Source organism: Hemicordylus capensis, chromosome 2, assembly GCF_027244095.1.
Source record: "Hemicordylus capensis ecotype Gifberg chromosome 2, rHemCap1.1.pri, whole genome shotgun sequence".
Taxonomy (NCBI): domain Eukaryota; kingdom Metazoa; phylum Chordata; class Lepidosauria; order Squamata; family Cordylidae; genus Hemicordylus; species Hemicordylus capensis.
Window position 1 is genome coordinate 372,127,879 of NC_069658.1, and position 22,171 is coordinate 372,150,049.

Below are 22,171 nucleotides of genomic sequence, written 5' to 3' on the forward strand. Positions count from 1 at the left end.
AGAAACAGCATCCCCAGAATGGTCTGGGATGGCAATATACAGCTGAGTATCATCAGCATATTGATGAAATTGCACCCCTAACTGGGAAATGACCTGACCTAGCAGCTTCATATAGATGTTAAAAAGGACAGGAGCAAGAACTGAACCCTGGGGAACTCCATAAAGGAGTGGCCATGGGTCAGAGCACCTGTCCTCAATGCATACTGACTGGACACACTTGCTAAGGTAAAAATGGAACCACTGTAGGAGTGGGAGGGGAGTGTCCAGAAGGTGGTGCTGGGGGACTACTGCTCAGCTCCATGGCCACTGACCTGTGGGGTCCCTCAGGGTTCGGTCTTGTCCCCCATGCTGTTTAACATCTACATGAAACTGCTGGGAGAGGTCATCCGGGGACTTAAACTGAGTTGTCAGCAATATGCGGATGACACTCAGCTCTATCTCTCCTTGTCACCTGATCCTAGGGAGGTGGGGGATGTCCTGAATCAGGAGCTGGAGGCTGTGATGGGTTGGATGTGGGCTAATAAACTGAAATTGAATCCAGATAAGACGGAGGTACTGTTGGTCAGTAGGAGTACCAATTGGGATGAGGAGATTTTGCTGGTTCTGGATGGGGTTGGACTCCCCTTGAAAGAGCAAGTACGCAGCTTGGGGGTACTACTGGACCCGGCTCTGCTTTTGGAAGCTCAGGTGGAGATGGTGGCCAGGGGTGCCTTTTCACAGCTTCGGCTAGTGCGCCAGCTGCATCCCTTTCTCGAGAAGGCAGATTTGGCCACGGTTACCCATGCCTTAGTCACATCACAGCTGGATTAAGGTAATGCGCTCTACATGGGGCTGCCCTTGAAGAATATCTGGAAACTGCATCTAGTGCAAAATGCGGCAGCTAGGGTTTTATCCGGGGCTGCCCGATGGGAGCACATCACACGCATTCTGAAAGAGTTGCACTGGCTGCCAGTTCGTTTCCGGGTCCAATTCAAAGTGCTGGTTTTGACCTTTAAAGCCCTTAATGGTTTGGGTCCGGGATACCTGAGGCACTGCCTGCTCCCAAGGGTTGCTTCCCACTCGACGAGGTCATCTGAGGGGGCTCTGCTCCAAGTGCCAACAATGAGGGAGGCTCAGCTGTTGTGCACTCGGGACAGGGCCTTCTCTGTTGCTGCCCAAAGACTCTGGAATGCTCTCCCAGTGGTCATTTGCTCCTCGGACTCCATCACAGTTTTTAGAAAGCTTGTTAAATCTTGGCTTTTTATTCAGGCTTTTACATGATTGTTTTTATTGCTGCTTCTATGTGTTTTTACCTGTGTATAGTTTTTTATGCTTGTTTTTTATAGGTTTTTAATTTGGTTTGTTTTTATATTTTTAGCTTAATATTTTTATTGTCTATTTTATGTTTTTTTAACTTTTGTAAACTTCTTTGAGATTGTTTTTAATGAAAGTTGGTATATAAATTCAACAATAAATAAATAAAATAGTGTCAAAAGCCGCTAAGAGATCTAAAAGGACCAAGATAGGGGCACTACCCTCGTCAAGGTCCCAGAGAAAGTCATCTGCCAGAGCAACCAGTGCTGTCTCTGTGCTATGCCCAGGCCTGAAACCTGACTGATAAGAATTAAGGTAGCTAGTTCCAAAACCCTCTCAAGCTGGGCACATATAACCCTCTCTAATATCTTCGCTAAAAAAGGGAGGTTGGAGATCGGCCTATAGTTGTCAAGGACCTACGGATCCAGGGAGGGTCTGGGGTCAAATGGCACCCAAAACACTGAAATGTTTTGATAAAAAGGGGTTGTTTTGTTTTGAGCTTATAACATGCATTTTATTTGATGGTCATTTTGTTTCAAGCTTGAAACACTTGAAATGGCCCATTTGAAGTTGAAAGATTTTGACATTGAAATGTTTTGCACATCCCTAGTTTATAAATAACTTAGGGTTGCCAGGGAAGAGAAATTTGGTGAATTAACTTGGCATAACTGTTAGTATATACATTTAAATTGTGGGAAGGAGCAGAGAAATCAACTTGCTTTTAATGTTGATGAAGGAGGTATCAGGACTAATTCTACATACCTGCCAGCAGTGTTAGTTCTCTGCCATTAATAGGAGACACAGTAATAGTTTGTTGGCAATTTGCCAGTTTAGCCTTTATCCCACGAGACAAATATAAACTAGCATCAAGTACCCCAAAGTAAACACAGCCCATTTCCTCACTACAGTAATTGAAGGAAAAAGGGGGGAAAAGGATTACAGATTTTCTGGTTTTTTGCACTCCACATTAGACACATTACTTATCTCCCTTAGCAATAGTAAAAACATGTTACATTTCACTGTACTATACTGTTAATGCTATTTACAAGCAGAACCACATGTACCAAATGTGGTTAAATTTTAAAATGGTTAAATCAAGCATACCAGTTGCTGTTACTCAATCAGTAGAAAACAAACATGTTTGCTGTTACTAAAGACTGTGTGTGTCCAAGACCAATTGGTTTGAATGCATGTATTGATGCCTGCCTACTTACACCTTAATACCTGCAAGGTTTCTGTTTTGCTCTAAACAAAGTGAGAAAAGAATTATCTATCCATACACCTTGCCCCATAATGGCACAATAGATATAATATATAACGAGCTGTAGAAGAAATCAATTTGACCTCTTTTGACCCCAATTTTTCATTGGGTTCCATATGCCTTTTGAAAAGGAGCTTGAGGAAAAGGGTGTAGGAAAGTAGGGCCAGGAGGAAAGTCCAATGAAAATAGTAGGGAGAAAAATAGAAATCAATCCAATTTTTTTTATTTAAAAAATAGAGTGAGAGAAAAGGGCAGAGAGGAGGACCTGTCAGTAGTATAACAAAAGGGAGAGGGAATAAAAAATAAATACACTTTGAAAGAGCAATCTGCCACTAAGGATTGAAGGGACTCTAGAGAACAGTTGATAAAAGGGTAATTCAGAACAGTGTGCTAACTTTATCAGAACTTTTCATTGAAAACATATAGAGTTAGACAGGTTAAATGAAGCACAAGATAAAGGTAGTGTATCTTTAAGAAACCATGAAGCACCAGCGGCTTTGCTAGCATGCATGTGATTGGGTTCTGGGTGAAAGAGCTAGGAAATAACTTCTAAAGCTTGAAGCTTCTAATCTCTGCACTCATATTTGGGTATTCATTCACTGTTATATTTTCAATGTTTAATTAATGCTTCTGTTTGTGCATGGACTTCTCAAAGGATTAACATTAAGAGGAGCTAATAGGAATTCTGTAAACGAGGAACTTTAGGTTGCATTAGTGCAGACTGATGGAATACATATTAATATTTTTTTTCTCCCATGAAGCAATTGCCTTTCAGGATTTCCAAACACTTGGTAAAAGTGGCATGAAAGCTGAAAGTTGGGATTTTTTTTTTTTTAAGTCATAAATTAGATAAAACCTTAATCAATGTTCACAAACATACACAAACTAAAGATGTGAATGTAAACGTGTAAAAAGTAAAGGCACTAAGATGCCTGTATAGTTAAGCTGAGGTATAAAAACTGCATTGCAGCATTATAAGTCCTGAACATTCTATTGATCATAAAATCCAAATCAACTTCCTGAAATTTGCCCTGAAGAAACCAGCTGACAATTAACACAAGTTGCCAAATTCTATGGAGCTCTGTTGCCAAAAAAAAAAAAAAAAAAAGGCAAGGTAGCAGAGTTCAAAATCTGACTTCAAAGTTGTGGATTTAACTTGTTCATAAGCTAAATTCTGCAAAGGGTATGCTAACGCCCCACCCACCCCGCCTTTTTCTTGTCCTTTTAAATGTATCCAAAAGTTCAGATCAGTAGTGAAATTATTATTTTTAATGAAATCTGTTGATTATTTCTCAACTTGTTATTCTTTGAAGTCCCTATTATAACAGGGCAATCAACTGGAGGCGCACATCACAGTACATGTCAATGGCCTGACTGATTCTACCAAGTAGCAATCTTTTCCCTCAATAGATGGCTACCTCCTGTCTTTCTCCTTAACTGTCTGGATCAACTGAGCCAGCATAGCAAGCTGACTTGGGTGTCCAAACTGACCCTCATCAGAGCCTAATAGCAGTGCTCTTTGCATGTTTACCCCAGAAGAAGCCCTACTGTTAACAGTGGGGAGTAACGGAGTGGCGGAGAAACATGGGAGTCTTTTATTTTTTTTAATGATGTGGAGGATAATGGGACAATTTTGGTAGAAAAAATAGGACAGGGGACATAATGGAAGTATCCTTTTAAGCATTATGGTGGAATGATGGGAGGATCCTTTTAAACTTACAGAGTTGGGGGTGGGTAATGGAAAGATCCCTTTTCAAAATGGAAGGGTTAATGGAAAGAACCTCTTAAAAATGAGGGTGGGAATAATGGAACAATTATTGTTTTTTAAAAGAGGGATAATAAACCCATCTCCTCTTTTCTCAGCACACACAGACTGTGCTCATGTAACTCTGATGTTATTCACAACCTCTCACAGGATATGAAATATGTGGAGAGGGATTGTATGACCTCCAACTGAATTTTTGTGAAAAGAGAGGCAGATCCTTGCTGGGTTTTTCCCCTTAGAGATACTTGCTGGTTTTTTCACTAATCAATTTTTTTTGTAGACCTGTATGGTAAAGCAATCTGAAAAGCAATGATAATTAAGGAGGTCCCATTAGTTCATACTTTGCTCAGTGCCCAGCAGTGTTTTAAGGCTGCCATGTTCTGATGCATTGCTTTGTAACTTAAATTTGGCTTCCAAACCCTTGAAACTATCAGCCAATTTAGACAGAGCATGGTAACTGAAATCTTCATATTGTGCAGCAAAGTCACATGCAATGTCCATCACAAACCCATTTCTCTATGTTCCTAATTATTAGGGATGTGCGAGCTGGTTCATTTTGAACTGTGGTTCAAATTGAAGTGACCTGGTTCAGCCGGTCTGGGTTTGAACCAGCCTGGCCCCTCAAAAAGATTTATTTATATCCTCATAGGATTCATTATGAGGAAAGGTTATTAGACACCAAAGAATTTAAACACTTCAATATTCCTAAAAAAATAAACGGAGTACCCCACTGCCTTGCAGGTGTGTGTGTGGGGGGGAGGGTTGTATTCGGCACATAGCAGTAGACAGTTGCCACTGTCCAATGCCAGTCAAATTAAACAGAAGAAATGAAGGAGTGCAATGAATCCTCATAGGGATTCATTATGAGGAAAAGTTATTAAACACCAAAGAATCCAAAACACTTTTAAAATAGTGACCGCACATTTTACTCCTTAACTCCACTTCTACAAGAGCTAGAGCTTAGCTTTTTTTAAAGTGCCCCACTGCCTTGAAATTTGGGTGGTAGGTGGCACCCATGGGGACCAACCCACCACCCCAATTTGGTCCCCCTTGGAGAATGTGTATGTGTTTGTGTGGGAACTCCATTTATATTTTATGAATTTTTGAAGTATTTAGACTCTGGTGTGTAATGAATCCTCATAGGGATTCCTCATAGGGATTCATTATGAGGAAAGATTGTTGTTGTTGTTGTTGTTTTCTTTTATTCTATTTCTATACCACCCTTCCAAAAATGGCTCAGGGTGGTTTACATCAAAGAGTCTAAACACTTGAAAAAATTCCTAGAACATAAACTGAGTAGTACCCAATGCCTTGCAGGTGGATGGGGGGGTGGTGTATTTGGCAAAAGGCAGTTGACAAGGGCTGGGGGAAGGAAGAAGGGAACAGCTTGGGTGGGGCACTGACTGTGCTGTCTTTTGCCTCTGCCCCACCTCTCCTCCAGGTGTGTTGGATCTCCTTTGGGCTGCTGCTGCTGCTGGGGCTCTGCTGCTATATAGGGCAAGCTGGCCCAAGGGCGCGAGCCGAAGGGCGAGAGCACAAGGGCCCTCATCCTTGTGGCTCTCCAGCTCGCGCCAAGAGGCTCATGCCCTTGTGACTCTCAGCTGTGGGGCGAGCTGCCGGGGGCCCGGAAGACCTTCCTTCCTGTTACCAAGAAGTCAGCAAGAGTTGAGTCTGGATTTGTTTTTTTATTAAGCCAAGGAGCTGTGGTGGTTAGTTTGAGGAGATGTGTCTGGGAGAGCAGAATAATGGGGATGGAGTGGGGGCAGCAATATCACAGGTAGTGGGCAGAGGGAGGTATGGTGGTGGGAGTTGGGCAGGCCGTTACAGGGGGAAATGGTCCAGGCAATTGAGGCCTGTTCCTTTTTCCAGCTCTTCTCCCAACTCTCTGACCCCAGGGAGCTCTGAGAACACTCCCTCGAGGATTAGGGTGCTGCTGCTGACCTGGTATGTGTGATGGAGACCTGGTTGGATGAGCTGGGCGGGGTTGGTCTCTCTCAGCTCTGTCCTCCAGGTTTCCAGATCATGCAACAGCCCCGCCTCGAGGGTCAGGGAGGGGGCGTTGTGGTCATCTATCTAGAGATCCTCCCCGTTTCCAGATGCCCAGTCAGGCAATCTCAGAATTTTGAGTGCTTGTCCTTGAGGGTGGGCCTCCAACATAGGCTGGGGATTCTGCTGGTGTACCGACCACCCCACTGCACTTCAGTCTCCCTACCTGAGCTGGCAGGGGTGGTCTCGGAGGTGGCCATGTGTTCCCCCAGGCTTATTATTTTGGGTGATTTCAATGTTCATGCTGAGGCCCCCCTAGTGGGTGCAGCTCAGGATTTCATGGCCTCCATGGCAATCATGGGCCTGTTTCAGTTGGTATCGGGACCTACCCACGTGGCGGGACATACTCTGGATCTGGTTTTTGCCGACCGGGAAATAAATGATCTGGATGTGGGGGAATTTGAGACCACTCCCTTGTCATGGACAGATCATCATCTAGTGGGGTTTAGTTTGACTGCTCAATCTGCCCTCTGCAGGGGTGGTGGGCCGATTAGGATGGTCTGCCCCCGGAGGTTTATGGATCCGCTTGGATTCCAGATGACCCTCGGGGAGTTTCCAGTGTCCAGAGCTGGTGACCCTGTTGAGGCCCTGGTCGATCTCTGGAATGGAGAGACAGCCTGGGCTGTTGACATGGTTGCTCCTAAATGCCCTCTCCGGCTTGGTGGAGACCGATCTGCTCCTTGGCTTTCCTCAGAGCTTAGGGCGATGAAACAACTCAGACGACAGCTGGAACGATGCTGGAGGAAGAGTCGTGATGAATCCGACCGAACACGGGCTAGAGCCCATTTTAGGGACTATGCCGTGGCGGTGGGGGCGGCGAAGAAATGTTTTTTCTCCGCCTCCATTGCGTCTGCTCAGTGCAGGCAAACAGAGCTGTTTTGTGTGGTAAAAACACTGCTCCACACATCCCCGCAGGTAATGGGGGAGGAATCATCCACAGCTCGCTGCGGTCAGTTTGCTTCTCACTTTGCAGATAAAGTCGCTCGCATCCGTGCCAATTTGGATTCTAGAGTTTTGGCAGTTCCAGCAGACATGCATTTGGTACCATCTGGTCCTGCTGTGTTGGATTCTTTTCAGTTGGTGCAGCCTGAGGAAGTGGATAAGATCCTGGGCAGTGTGCGGGTGACATCGTGTGCTCTTGACCCTTGCCCTTCATGGCTAATAAAAGCTGAAAGGGAGGGTACAGGTAGATGGTTGGAGGTGACTATTAATGCCTCATTAGGGAGGGCAGGATGCCACCGTGCCTCAAGGAGGCAGTGGTAAGACCACTACTAAAAAAGCCCTCCCTTGATCCCTCCAACCTGGACAACTATAGACCGGTCTCTAACCTGCCCTTCTTGGGCAAGGAAATAAAGCGTGTGGTGGCATCCCAGCTGCAGAGGGTCTTGGATGATATGGATTACCTGGACCCTTTTCAATCTGGCTTCCGCCCCGGGTATGCGACTGAGACTGCCTTGGTCACTCTAGTGGATGACCTACGCCAGGAACTAGACAGGGGGAGTGCATCCCTGTTGGTTCTGCTGGACCTCTTGGCGGCTTTCGATACCATTGACCATGGTATCCTTCTGGGCCGCCTCTCGGGTATGGGAATCGGAGGCACTGCGTTGCAGTGGTTCCGGTCCTTTCTTGGGGGGAGCGTCCAGAGGGTGGTGCTGGGGGACTACTGCTCGGCTCTGTGGCCTCTGGCCTGTGGGGTCCCGCAGGGTTCAGTCTTGTCCCCCATGCTGTTTAACATCTACATGAAACCGCTGGGAGAGGTCATCCGGGGACTTGGACTGAGTTGTCAGCAATATGCGGATGACACTGAGCTCTATCTCTCCTTGTCATCTGATCCTAGGGAGGCGGTGGATGTCCTGAATCGGGGGCTGGAGGCCGTTATGGGTTGGATGTGGGCTAATAAATTGAAATTGAATCCGGACAAGACGTAGGTACTGTTGGTCAGTAGGAGAGCCAATTGGGATGAGGAGATTTTGCTGGTTCTGGATGGGGTTGGACTCCCCTTGAAGGAGCAAGTACACAGCTTGGGGGTACTACTGGACCCAGCTCTGCTTTTGGAAGCTCAGGTGGAGGCGGTGGCCAGGGGTGCCTTTGCACGGCTTCGGCTAGTGCACCAGCTGCATCCCTTTCTGGAGAAGGCAGATATGGCCACAGTTAACCATGACTTAGTCACGTCACGGCTGGATTAATGTAATGCGCTCTACATGTGGCTGCCCTTGAAGAATATCTGGAAACTGCAGCTAGTGCAAAATGCGGCAGCTAGTGTTTTGTTCAGAGCTGCCCGATGGGAACACATCACACCCATCCTGAAAGAGCTGCACTGGCTGCTGGTTTGTTTCCGGGTCCAATTCAAGGTGCTGGTCTTGACCTTTAAAGCCCTTAATGGTTTGGACCCGGGGTATCTGAGGGAATGCCTGCTCCCAAGGGTTGCTGCCCGCTTGGCATGGTCATCTGAGGGAGCTCTGCTCCGGGTGCCTCGTCTGTCAGCACTTGGGACAGGGCCTTCTCTGTTGTTGCCCCCAGATTTTGGAATGCTCTCCCAGTGGCCATTCGCTCCTCAGACTCCATCACAGTTTTTAGAAAGCATGTTAAATCTTGGCTTTTAACCCTGGCTTTTACATGACCATTTCTATGCTGCTTCTATGTGTTTTTATTCTTGTGTCTATGTGTTTTTATGCTTGTATTTTATAGTTTTTAAATTAGATTTGTTTTATATTTTTAGCTTAATATTTTAATTGGCATTCTTATTGTATGTTTTTAACTTTTGTAAACCGACTTGGGGTTTTTTTTTAAATGAAAGGCGGTATAGAAATTCAACAATGAATAAAAATGAAAATAAATAATGAATCCTCATAGGAATTCATAGAAGAAAAGTTATTATACACCAAAGAATCCAAACACTTGAAAAAACAGTGACCACACATTTTGCTCCATAACTCCACTTCTACAAGGGCTAGGGCTTAGCTTTTTGCTTTTAAATGAAAGCTGGAAATTTGGGGGAATTAATAGGATGAATCTGAATCTTGAATTGATTTGAATTCAATCTGGCATGATTTGATTTGGACCTGAATCTAGCCAATGGACTACAGGGATGATTTGTTCTGTCTCCAAATCCCTGGAATCATCTAGATTCAGGTACAAATCGATTTGTACCCAAATCGATTTGTGCATCCCTAATATTCATCCTGGAGCAGGTTGAAGCCCAGATGAAGGGAGGTGGGAGAATGAAAAGCAAGCTATTTCCCAACCAATGCCCCACCCCCAGCCCTCAGGGGCCTAGGGACTTTTGTTCATAGCTATGCCTCTGGCGAGGATATTACCTCCCCCCACAAATAATGAAGAATGAGGTATCCTTGCTTTACATTATAGCCCCATTGTTAACCTCATTTGCCATCCATTGCCATATAAAGGTTTCTTCCTATTTCACTTTTATTCCATTTTCTCAACACATACCCCCTTGAAAACATTTGTTTCAATCTGATTTCCAACTGTTAAGAGATTTGTTTATTCACTTTCTTGGTCTGCAGCCCAATCCTTCTGCATCAATTTTGTTTCCACCAAAGGCAGCAGGAAGAAAAGTCAGATGGTATTTTTGCAGCCATTTGTTATTGCTTCAGTGAAGAATTCACAGTTCTTTGCACAGATTGTCATCTGCTGGGAGAATTCATGTTTTTTCCCCTTCCTTGTCAGCTTTAATTGAGGAAGTATCTGTGTGTAGACATTTTACTGTATGTGTGCATGGAGGAGAAATTGGTAACTCATGATTTGCCAGTGCAATATTTTGTTTGCACATTCAATAATTACTTTGATTGCAAACCTGGAAGAAGCTCCCTAGAACATCTCTGAGGATAAAGATCAAGACCAAATGGGAGAAGATTAATTGCAGTCACACTTTTCCATTCAGACATCATGAACCATGCAGATGAGTTTCTATCCCAGGCAAATTCAGCACATTCAGCATATTGCTAGGTTGGAGTGAGAAGCTGCTTATATTGAAATTCTCCTTCACTGTGGCATAGATACAGATCTGAAATAATGGCATACATCCAGAGATGCCCTTCTGCTACCGGAAAGGCTCATCTGCTCATGGAAGGTCAGTTTCCAATTCAGCAGAAGTGTTGCATGAGAAAAATGACCCTCACCCAGAGGAATTCCTCTGTCTGCTTAAACTCTTGCATAAGACTTTTTCCAACACATTTTTACGATCTACTAGAAGCCGATAGAGTCTTATACTACAGCCTATATTTTTCATACTGTAGTGCAACTTGCCTTGCATTATAGCTCTACAATGTAAGAAATCTCCACTAGCATTTGCACAAGAGTTGATGGAATAGCACTAAGCAATTTTATCCTTCCTCTCACTGGCTGATATCTGGATGGACGAAGCACTAATGTGACAAATCTGTGAAACCACACAGAGATCATGCACTTGCACTGATATCGAATTCCAATGCAAGGTACTTGCAAAAGGTGTCTGACAGCTTGATTAATGGTGTGTTTGAACAATGAACAAAGTTGTGCTTGCTCAAGAAGGCTGCAGAGTTCCATGATGTTGCGCAACCACTAGTGGAAGACCTTCTCCAGGACTTATTTACAGTTGCACTGCAAATTGTAGAAGAAGAGTTGTGCAATGATGTTGCAGAACGGTCTTGAGCAACAAGTGTTGGGCAACACTAAGACTATTCACATGAGCAGCTGAACCCCAGCTGGGACAGCCCAGCCTGGGTTAGGTGGCTCATGTGCAGAGCCGAGATTGTGGCTGATCCTGGTGCTGTTCCCCCGCCTAACCCTACTTTTAACCACAGCCTTTAGCCAGGGTTAACGGTACGAGTGTGTTCTTAAGCCCAGTGCTGGGGTTGTGTAGATGCTGGGGCTGCGTGCAGCCCGAGCATGTACAGAGACAGGCGCCTAGATCACCTGACTCCTGAGGGATTCCCCCAATGCACCACACTTATCGCACAATGCATTGTGGGATATCCGGAGGATAGGACACATTGTCCCGGCCTCTGGAGATCTGCGCTTCCCCAAGCAGTGCAGATTGTGTGGGAGCACAATCTGTATGTCCCACCAACAAGGGAGGATCATCTGGGGGAGGGAAAAGTTATCCACAGCCCATCTGGCAGTTGTGTGAATAGCCTTACTGTGTATGAACAGTCTTGACCAATGACGACACAGTTCATTCTTGGGCAGTGATGTTATGCAATGAGTGTTTTGCAATATGCAGCTTGTCAACATATTCTGCTAGTGCAAGAACTAGTCTCAAATAGCCTTACTTTCATTGTGAAAGATCTCTAGCTATGTCTTTAAACTATCACAACAGCTTTATGTGAGCACCCAAGGTGTGTTTCCTGTCCCCACAGACATGTTTTCTCCCCCGCAAATGTATTTCCTCTCCCCTTAAAAAAAGGTTAAGTGAAATGAATTGTGAATTGTCCCTCAAGCTTCCTCACTGTCTGCATCTCTGGGACTGGGCGTTTCCATCTCTTCCATTCTTCTTCAAATATATGAGCTCAAAAAGGTGCTACGCCAAGTAAAACCTTCTCTATTAAGCTTCTCAGAACTTTATCCAGTGATAAAGTTTACCTCTTATTCTTTCATAAAGTTCATAGCTTTCCTTAAACATAATTACATTGCTCATTCATTATCTTGCCTGTAAATTCTATTAGATTTTAAATCTTTATATCCTGGAAACGTATCTGAGGCCAAATGAACCTCATTACACACTGTACATGAATGTGATAACGGGGGTAAAGGCACAAATAACTGGCTATCATAATTAATTGCTGAATTCCTAATATTACTATCTTTAATTTTGCACTACTATTTAAAAATGAGACTTTCAAATATGGGCAACTTTCTTTGCTAGGATCCTCATACATTAGTGGTGGTGTGAGATGCCTTCTTAATGTAGTTTTTAAAATGGTAAAAAGAGATAAACCCATTGAGATTTTTATCTATGTTTTTGATAAATGAATGTCTTTGCAAAATTTTACAGCTAAAAAGGTTATTTACTTAAGAGAGATTTTTCTGTACATTGTAAAGGTCAGATTTTTTAGATTGCTGTGAAATTGCTTCTGCCTTTTAGCAAATCTTCCAAGATGCCTTTTCTCCTGCAGTGTTGACAAGGACATGGAAGGACATGGCCTTCCATGTCTAAGAATCAAATGAGCAACAGAAATGCCTTCTGGAGTTTTCTAGAACCACTGAGCATGATCCAGCAAAAATAAGCTACTCTATTCCCAACATAAGTTTATGTGGCTAGACTGTTCCTGGATTGTACAACTTCAGATTGCAGTTATTTGTGTGTTTCTGGAGTGGGAGGATTGTATGACTGCATGTTCAATTTTCATATAAGCATATATATACTCCATGCATACAGCGTAACAGATGAGAGAGAAGAAATCACATCTACACCCTTTTCTGACAAGCTAGGTTTATTTTTAAAAGCAGGATTTCCCCTGCCCTGGGGGGAAATTCAAATATGCAAACCCCACTGCCTGGAATCTGAAAAATTTAATCCAGGAAGTTTTTATACATGTTTTGTTGATTGTGTAGCTGAGCCCCTAGCTATCTGTAGGACCCATGAGTTCCAATGGGTGAGAGTTCAGCATGTGCTTATTTACTTCTAGTTAGATCAGTAGGACCCGCTTAACGTTTCCTAAGTTATGCTCATGGCTGGTGGTTTTCCAATTTGTGCCCAATGAAAGGAGACTGTAGGATTGTCATACTCCCCTTTGCCAGCACAACTGCTGTGTTTGTTATTTCCAAACGCTGAAGTCCTGTGAAAGTTTGACTCAAATGCTGAAGATGATGTTTGCTAATGTCTCTAATGGCTCTTACAAACTGCAGTCTACCACTGAAGTCTACACAGCGGACAGCATGTAGCATTTGCACCACATCATTTCTCTTCAAGGGGGGTTCACAAGTCTCTTAATAGCGTCACTCCACATTCCAACTAGGAACTGAAAAGACATGAAGTGCAATTCAAAAGGGCATTGCTGTGACTAAGAGTCTCACTTATGATATTCTAAATACTGGAACATTTTCTGAATGTGTGAAATATTAGATCAGGTTTGGATGTGATAGTCTATTAATTGAAATTACACGTCGCTATATTTGTCCAAGCCTGTTTAAAAATGCAAAACATTCCGTACCATCAAGGTTATTCTGGGAGAGTTGCTGTGCACATTAAATTGAGGTTAAAATGGTTGGTAAGTGCAGGGTTATACAGTAATTGCACCACTGTTCTTGAAACCACAGATTGCATACATTTTGCCAAGTCTACAGAGATTTTAGTATGAATGAGAATTCATATGTGATCTCCCTTTAAATTAGAGTTAGTGCTATTTGAGGGAAAGAAATAGTATTAGCATTCAGGAAATTGATGAGCACATCAGTCAGTGGGGGCAAAGGAAGAGTATTACTGAATACCATGTACTTGTCTTCATACAACATATTGCATTGTTATACGAAAATGATAGATTGGCCTTATCACCATTGCTGCCCCATGAATTCACATATTCCTACATGTCTTGACTCCCTCTCCAATACACATAGCTTGTGGTGGCGGGGTGGGGGTGGAGAAGAGGAAGCAGATGTCAATGTGTTCTCCTTTTCTCCATGTTGTCTAGTAGAATGTGAACTGACTGAGGCAAATGAAAGGACTTGTGAGGGGAAATCTGATCAGAGGAAGAGCGTGATCATACATAGTGAAGGCTCTATGGACAGCCCCTTCTTGCAGGAGCAGCAACCCAAACCTGTCATGGAAAGGAGGTGGATAGAATGATTGTCATGAGGTTGATGCAATGGCTTTTCTATTATATGACAGGGTCCAGTGGTGGTCAAGGTTAAGTGTTTCAGGGTTGGAGGAAAGTTGGCTGTTAGTCTGGTGGGGCCAGACATATGTAGCATAGTACAGGGAAGGCAAAGGCCAGGTTCTATAAGTAGCAGCTGGATGTCAGAAGGGCCAGAAGCAGGTTATGCAGGGGACACTCCTCATTAAGGACAAGGGGGGCATTCCCCCCCATCTTCCACCCCAGCACTACTGGATTCTTCCCACCCCTCTCCCAAGTCTCCTGCTTTGGTTTCTGGAGGAGCAGATACTTACGATGGTTTCCAAGAAAGGGCTTCCTGTGGCTCTTCCTCTGTTTTTTCCAACTGAATTTGCCTCAAGCAGGGCATCTGCATTCAATGCTGTAAACTGTAGTGCAGAGCCACTATTTAACAGGCTAGCATAGTGTCCCACAGACAACTAGGATATGCTTTTTTTCACCATGGCATCTTCCTACAATGCCCACAACTAATCAGAAGTCAGACTAGATGAAGAGCAGCTGCTCTATACAATTTCATCCAGCAAGCCAGCTAAGACTGAGAGCAATCTCTGAGTTCCAATCTGAACTCCAGTCACATGCTCTCTAGTAGGGATGTGCAAACAGGTTTGACGTTGAACGTGTTCAACATTGAACTGGTTCAGTTCTACTGTTTGGGTTTCAACCCAACCACCCCTTGTTCAGTCCAACCCCAGACCAAACTCCCCTGGGGGTTCGCAAGTTGTTGTTGTTCTTTAAAAAATAAAACTACACTTACCCCCTCCAGGTGAGTTGTCTGTGGCGGGGGGGGGGGCACGGGCCACCATGCCAAGGGGGGAAAGGCTGAAAACTAGCTGAAGAATGGCTGAACAGCCAATTTCTGAAATAAGGGAGGTGGCAGGGGGAGTGGGAAGCACCGTGGACCCCCACAACCGCCTTGGACAACAAGTGTTTTTTAAACCAACTCATGAACCACTCCTGAACTTAACTGAACTGGGGGGCAGAGGTTTGAGGGAGTGCCGGACTGAACTGGTCCAGTCTGGTTTGGGTCCAGTTTGATACCAAAGAAAAGCAGAGGCAGGAAGACTAGATGGGGGAGGGGAAAGCATTGCCACTTTCCATGCTGACACCTACAATTAACCAGTCTAAGTAAATTAATAGGTCCTATTCATTCCAATGGAAGTCCTCAAAAACAATTTACTTTGCATGTCAGTCAATGCTTCTTCCTCTCTCTCTCTCTCTCCCTCTCCCTCCCCCCTCCCTTCCTAAAATGGTATCTTAATTCTTGGCAACAGTGGCTTTGAATAAACTGACTGAGCAATCCTACTATGTTTCTTCAGCAGCAAGTCCCACTGGATCCTAAGAACATCTTCCATTTACAGAAGAAATTCCATTCATGCAAAGGGGAAGGGATGACTGACACTGGCTCCACTTATTATTACCCCTGGCTCTGCATGCTTTTAGTTCTGCCTAACATTAGTTCTGCCTATTATTAGGGATGTGCACAAATCAAATTTTCAGATTTGATTTGAATTCTAATCAAAACTGGCCAATTCAATTCAAATTTGAATCAAATTGGCCCCAAACAGGCTGATTTGAATCAATTCAACCTATATTTGTGCCTTTTCTTTTTCTTTTTTAACCAATCAGGGTGCCTGAATGGTTTTTTAAAAGTGCCAAGATGTCCCTAAACTGCCATCAGATTGATTCAACTTAAATAAGTCAGATTCGACTTGAATTGATTCTAATTCAATTCGATTCACACATCCTACCTATTATTACCCAGGCTCCTCCTCCTATCTGCCCTGCCCTCCACTCCACCAACTCACTAGCTGTCACTGAGGTTATGTAACTCAAGACAGACAGGAGGTCAAGTTTCAAATGCAGCAACTGAAGCAGACCAGAGGAGAGCAACATCGCCCAAGTCACATCAAGTAGACGAAGGGAACAAGAGTTAAGCCAGGCAGGTCTACTCCAGTGAGACAAATTGCTCAGAGTGAGGGTCACATTCTGAGGCTCACTGTTTTTAATGGTTGCTGGAGCCAGATGGTCCATGGGATGAGCTGCCTGAATTCTAAGTCCTTTTGTGTTGCAGCATAAATAATGCCTTTGAGAAACAGTATTCAGTCTGCCTGGCTTGCAGATGAAATAAAGACCATGCGGTGCAAGAGGAAGACTGTACAGAAGTCTCTGATGAGCTAGAGCAGCTCATTGGTTATGACAGTTGCAGGCAGGCACCCAGAAAGCTCTCTTCTATCCCACACATCCACTACCACTTACCTTCCACTTACCAGCAGCCCCTCACTACAGAAGAGAGCAGATCCCTTTGCTACTTGGGGTAAAGGGCACTGCTGAGGAAATCAAGCAAGTGAGTGGTGATGGCAGTGGCGGCATTGCCAAGAGTGACAGAATGGAGCTCTCTTGATGCCTGGCAATGTACACAACTTACAAGCACCACAGCCAGCTGGAGACTTCTATGAGTGGGATCTGTTCCACAGGTGCCTATTTGAAAAGGCCCTAAATATAGAAATGAGCAGTGGCTGTCAATACTACTGGTGGCTGTCATTATAGGGATGCTGATCAGGGATGTGCACGGAACCAGTTCAGTGCTCCCTTCCTGGAGCACCAAACCGGTTCAGTCTGCTGGCATCCAAGCCATTTCACAGGGCTGGGGGTTGCATTAAGGGGCAGGGAAAGCACTGCCTACCTGTCAGCCCCACCCCGCCACTTCCCCCTGCTGGCACTCTCTAAAAAAGCAGGTGCGCTGGGCTGCAGAGTTTCTGCTTGCAGCCCTGATCAGTGTCACCACGCTCACAGCCAATGTGCACATGCATCGCCATGAGCGTGGCGATGCTGATCAGGGCTGCTAGGAGGAACTCTGCAGCCCAGCTCACTTGCTTTTTTAGAGAGGGTCAGAGGGAGAAACACGGTGGGGCAGGACTGACAGGTAGGCAGAGCCTTCCATGTCCCCTAAAACAACCCCCTCTGCCCTCCCAGGAGTGCACAAACTAGTTCGTGCACATACCTAATTGTCACCAGTTAATCATGTCTGCATATAAATCTATATAGCTGTCTCTGAAAGAATCGGATGATCCTTATGGATGCATAACCAGAACACTGATGGGTGAGCGGGAGATACCAAGAGACTTGAAGTAGTCTGTAGATGCATCGGTTTCACAAAAATCCCAAGAAGAAGAAATGTTAGGAGACCAACCCCCTCCACACACACCCAACTGCCCCCATGTAACTCAGTTGAGTGGAAGCACCAGGTGAGCAAAGCTAATGGAACTCAGTGGTGAGGAGGGGGAGACAGAGGGCTTGAACAAAAAGAAGAGGACATTTCTCAGCTTGAAGAATTATTCCACAAGACAGTCACAGCCCCATCTGCTTCTGAGGGGGCAAGGGAGTGCCTAATACTTTCACCACTCTCAGGCACAGGCTCAGGTAACACTTGCACATCACGGATATACTGCGACATTTTGTTGCCGGTGAATACATGTCTCTATCTATTTTCCCCATGCCATTGATGGCTATGCACAGCCACCATATCCCCCCTCTCTTCTGCGCCTTCAGTGTTAGTCTTTTGAGTTTCCTCTCCAGCAAATCAGGATCCATGCAGTAAGTGAGATGATGCCATGATATTTTGTAGCCAATCAAATTTGGCTATAATGGATCAAATATGAAAAGCAAAGCCAACTCAAAGTAAGGAGAATGTACGTCATCACCTTCACTCTGAATGGGTTTCACAGAGTAGGTGAATGAGTGCCACATAGGAGAAAAGGGGAGGGGGCCCTGCACATTTCATCCCTGATTCACACACACCTCAGAAGGAGGGAATTTTTGTGGGTGTAGATAAATTTTGCAAAATATGCCCCCCATTAAGATGTATCTACATAGCTTTGTTGTTTGTTTTAAAACTTTGTAGGGTATTGATGTTTGACAGCAAAGGGCTAGCTTAATTGAGCACTAGATACTTTCTCTGAAGAAAGATATCGCATTGTGTGCTCTAGGTTGGATATCATTATCAGCCACAGTACCCTAGAATTACTGTAGCACTTCAGAATAATAATAATCATAAGGTGCCCATGGCTGAATATAGATCTGTCTGCCTTATACAACTATTCCACATGCCTGTTTCATTGTTTCTTTCTATTCATCTGGATGAAAGAAGAGGCTCTCAAGAAATGAAGAAGGAAGACAGTGGTGGACCCACAGGCAGAGTGTGGTTCATTGTAACTCACGGTGAGAATCTTAATTGACAGGAAAGCATGCCAAACTTTCACAAACACTAATTTGTTATGAAGCAAAAGGTTTCACTTCCTTCAAATTAGAGATAATTGGAAAACATCATCTAGGAATCACATACTATTTAGAGCCAGTAGCACCACAAATTAATGGACAAGCTCACCTTACCCTGTGAACGATTCTTGAATTATCATGCACTGAATGCTTAGAGAACACAAAATACCATGGCTCCCTTCCAGGGAATTCTTGCACCTAAGTCCTTTGCAATGAAAAGTTGCAGCTAACTTAGCTGACATTTGTTTCAACAGGGCTTGGGCAATATTTACATTCCCTGAATACAAGTCCTTGACTTTCACTCTGGTATTTCGTTAGCGGTATTTTTTTCACTCCATAATTGATATGCAGCATAATTCTCTGATCCATTTAGTGTTGTGCAATGTATTAGACTTAATTTAGTCTCTGGTAGCAGCAATAAGATCTCAGAGAATTAAGCATCACCTGCTTTTCCAGTTCAAACCATAAAGGGCTGTTCCTTCTCCTTGTGATCTTCACTTAGCATTAATTCCATCAGCACTTAAATTCCACAGTAGAAAATTTCTCTTCTGGGGTTCCCCCTTCTCAGTCTCCCATCCCTACTCAGACCACAGTTTTTAAAAATGCTTTAAATTCAAAGTACAGCCTGAAGCTGATCGTGGCTTTAGAAAAAGAAAAAGAAAAGGGTTTTTTCAGTGCATTTGTGTGGATTGCAGGGAAGGGCAGTCAGAAACAAAATGAGATTTTTGCCACTCTTCTCACCCTACTAATTTGTTTTGAAATACAAAAGGCATATACACAAGAGATGCTTAATATATAGCAATGAAAAATAAATGACATACATTTTTCATAATGTTTTGGGAACCAGCAAAATACATATGAAGGCCGATATTTATTTAAGGAAATAAATTAGTAGAGGGCCACTAGCAGATTATATCATCAAACAGAACAAGTTTGGACATAAAATAAAAAAAAATGTAATTTAAAATCAAATAATGTGGCCATTATTTTAAAAACTGAGGGCAAAGAATTCTATGGTACAGAGGATAAATGGTTCAACTGAAATGAATTTGCTCAAGGTAAATAGACTGGGTGTGGATGACTGACTGCAGTGTACCAAAGAAGAAAGGAGTAGTAGCTGAAAAAATTATCAGGACCCATTTTCCCCGTGTTTTGGAATCCTTTCATACTCCCAGTACACACACACACACACACACACACACACACACACACACACACACACACATACTTTTCAGATGATGAGGATGGTACTGAGATTTTTCAATACTTTCCCCTTAAAATCTTGCACTACAAAAGTTGTAGGTGATCTTATATAGGAACATAGGAAACTGCCATATACTGAGTCAGACCATTGGTCTATCTAGCTCAGTATTGTCTTCACAGACTGGCAGCGGCTTCTCCAAGGTTGCAGGCAGGAATCTCTCTCAGCCCTATCTTGGAGAAGCCAGGGAGGGAACTTGAAACCTTCTGCTCTTCCCAGAGCAGCTTCATCTCCTGAGGGGAATATCTTGCAGTGCTCACACATCAGGTCTCCCATTCAGATGCAACCAGGGCAGACCCTGCTTAGCTATGGGGACAAGTCATGCTTGCTACCACAAGACCAGCTCTCCTCCAAATGTATAATTGTGCACATTTAAGATGCATTGTGTTTATATCTCAGAATATAGTACTTTGGTTTTATGAGTAAATACAACAAAACAAAGTAAAAGCAGCATACACTTTATTTGCTACTTGGGTGAATGTTTATGCACAAGCTATTGTTTAACAGCACAAACTGAATGCAAGCCAGCTGCAATGCATTATTCTCAGCAGTTGGTTTTATTCCATGAGTGTGCGCACATTCCCGGATCCTTTTGGTGATAAATGTGCTTTATGCCCCATAGCTGTGCATGGTCCCAGTGTAATTGGCGACAATTTTTTTTTATTAAATACCTTTTTCTTTGTGCCGATGTTTCTAAATTGAAATCAACCAAGAGAAGCACAAGGATACCATATGAATTGTTGTGCTTGGAAGAAGATGCATTAAGCAATCCAAATGATGCTTGAGTTTAAACAAAAATGTTTTCTTCCTTGTCCTGTGTCACCACAATAAAATGCAGAATATGAAACTTTCTAACAAAACAAGGCTAGCCATATTCTACGGCACTCATTTGTACCCATATTAGACAATTAGACTCTCAGGGCAACCTACAAATTTCTTTTTACGAGGGGTAAATACAGTTGCAAGCAAGCATGTTGTTAGTTATGCAAATTGTACCTTTCTCTTCAAGTGAGTGTAAAGCCTGGTACATTTCAGTGAACCCTTTGCCCTACCAGCCTGCATACCCATGTGGGGATGAATGCCACTGCCCGCAGCACTGAAGAGCAAGCCCACTGTCCCTGGCCAGCTGGAAACCAGGGCTCTCAGCTGCAGGAAATCCACACAATGGGAGACCTGCATACAACACCATGTTGGACCCAGCCTGGGAGCTTTGAACAGGTTTAAAGTTCTGCGCCTCAGCCCTGTGCCCACACCATCCACACAAGTGGGTATGCCCTGGGAAATAGCTCCCTCATGGCAGGGATACCCAGCAAGCGCAGGGCATCCCCTCTTCAGTTGGGGAGCAAAAAATAAAATAAAATATGCCAGATAGGGGCCAGATTAATGGCCACTGATAGCTGGTAGCTACTCCAGCTATCATGGAATGCATGGAATTTTCATCACACATACCCTGCCTAGTTAGTGGCTGAATGCAAACTGGTGGCAGTTCGAAGTGGGGATATGCACACACACCTCAGTCCATGCACAGGTTCAAATACAAACTGGTTCATGGGTCTGTGAACCGGTTCATGCCAGCTCAGCCCAACCACAAACCAGTTGGCAGTTTGAGGGTGGCACTGGGGTGTGTGCGTGCAGTGAGCAGCACCTTTAAAAGTGAGTAGAGCAGGTCCTTACCTGCCACTCCATGCAGCTACTCCATGCAGCTTCCTGCTGCTGTGGTGCTCTCCCCAGCAGCCTGCATGTGGCAGTGCAGAGCTGGCACATATATGGCCTTCGCACAAGTGCAGAAGCTATTTGCATGGTCAGCATCCCCATGCTGACCACGCAAATGTCTTCCATGCATGCGCAGAGGCCATGTGCATGCCAGCACAGCACCACCCCACACGAGTTGCTAGGGTGAGTACCACAGCAGTAGAAAGCTGCATGGAGTGGCAGGACACAGGTAAGAACCTGCTCTTATCACTTGTAAAGGTGCCACTTGGCCCACCCCCCACCCAGCACCCCATGAAAACCACCAAATCGGTTCTTGGAGCTAATGCCCTGCCTACTGACATCTCCTTTCTCCTCCCGCCAATACTCAGTAGCAGGGATGCTGGGGTATCAGTGGGATGTGCCAATGCACCTTGAGGCAACAGACATCATTGGCGGTCGGCCATTAGATATTTTAGGGAGCACAGAAGGGATACTTTCTGTGGGTTTTATTCGGGGTTAGGTTTTGAAGGAATGCAAAGTACTGCCTGCTCCGTCTAAGCAAGGACCACTCCTTCAGATGTGTTGAGGAGGGGAGTCGATCTAACAGGGGAGGGGATGGTAAAGCAGCAGTGGAGGGGGGATATGTTTGTTCGGTGGCAACCTTCAAGGAACCATTGCTTTACATTACCCTCCCAATAGACAAAGCGGGAATAGTATCCGGTGATGGGGCGGGGTGTGGTGGGCCCAGA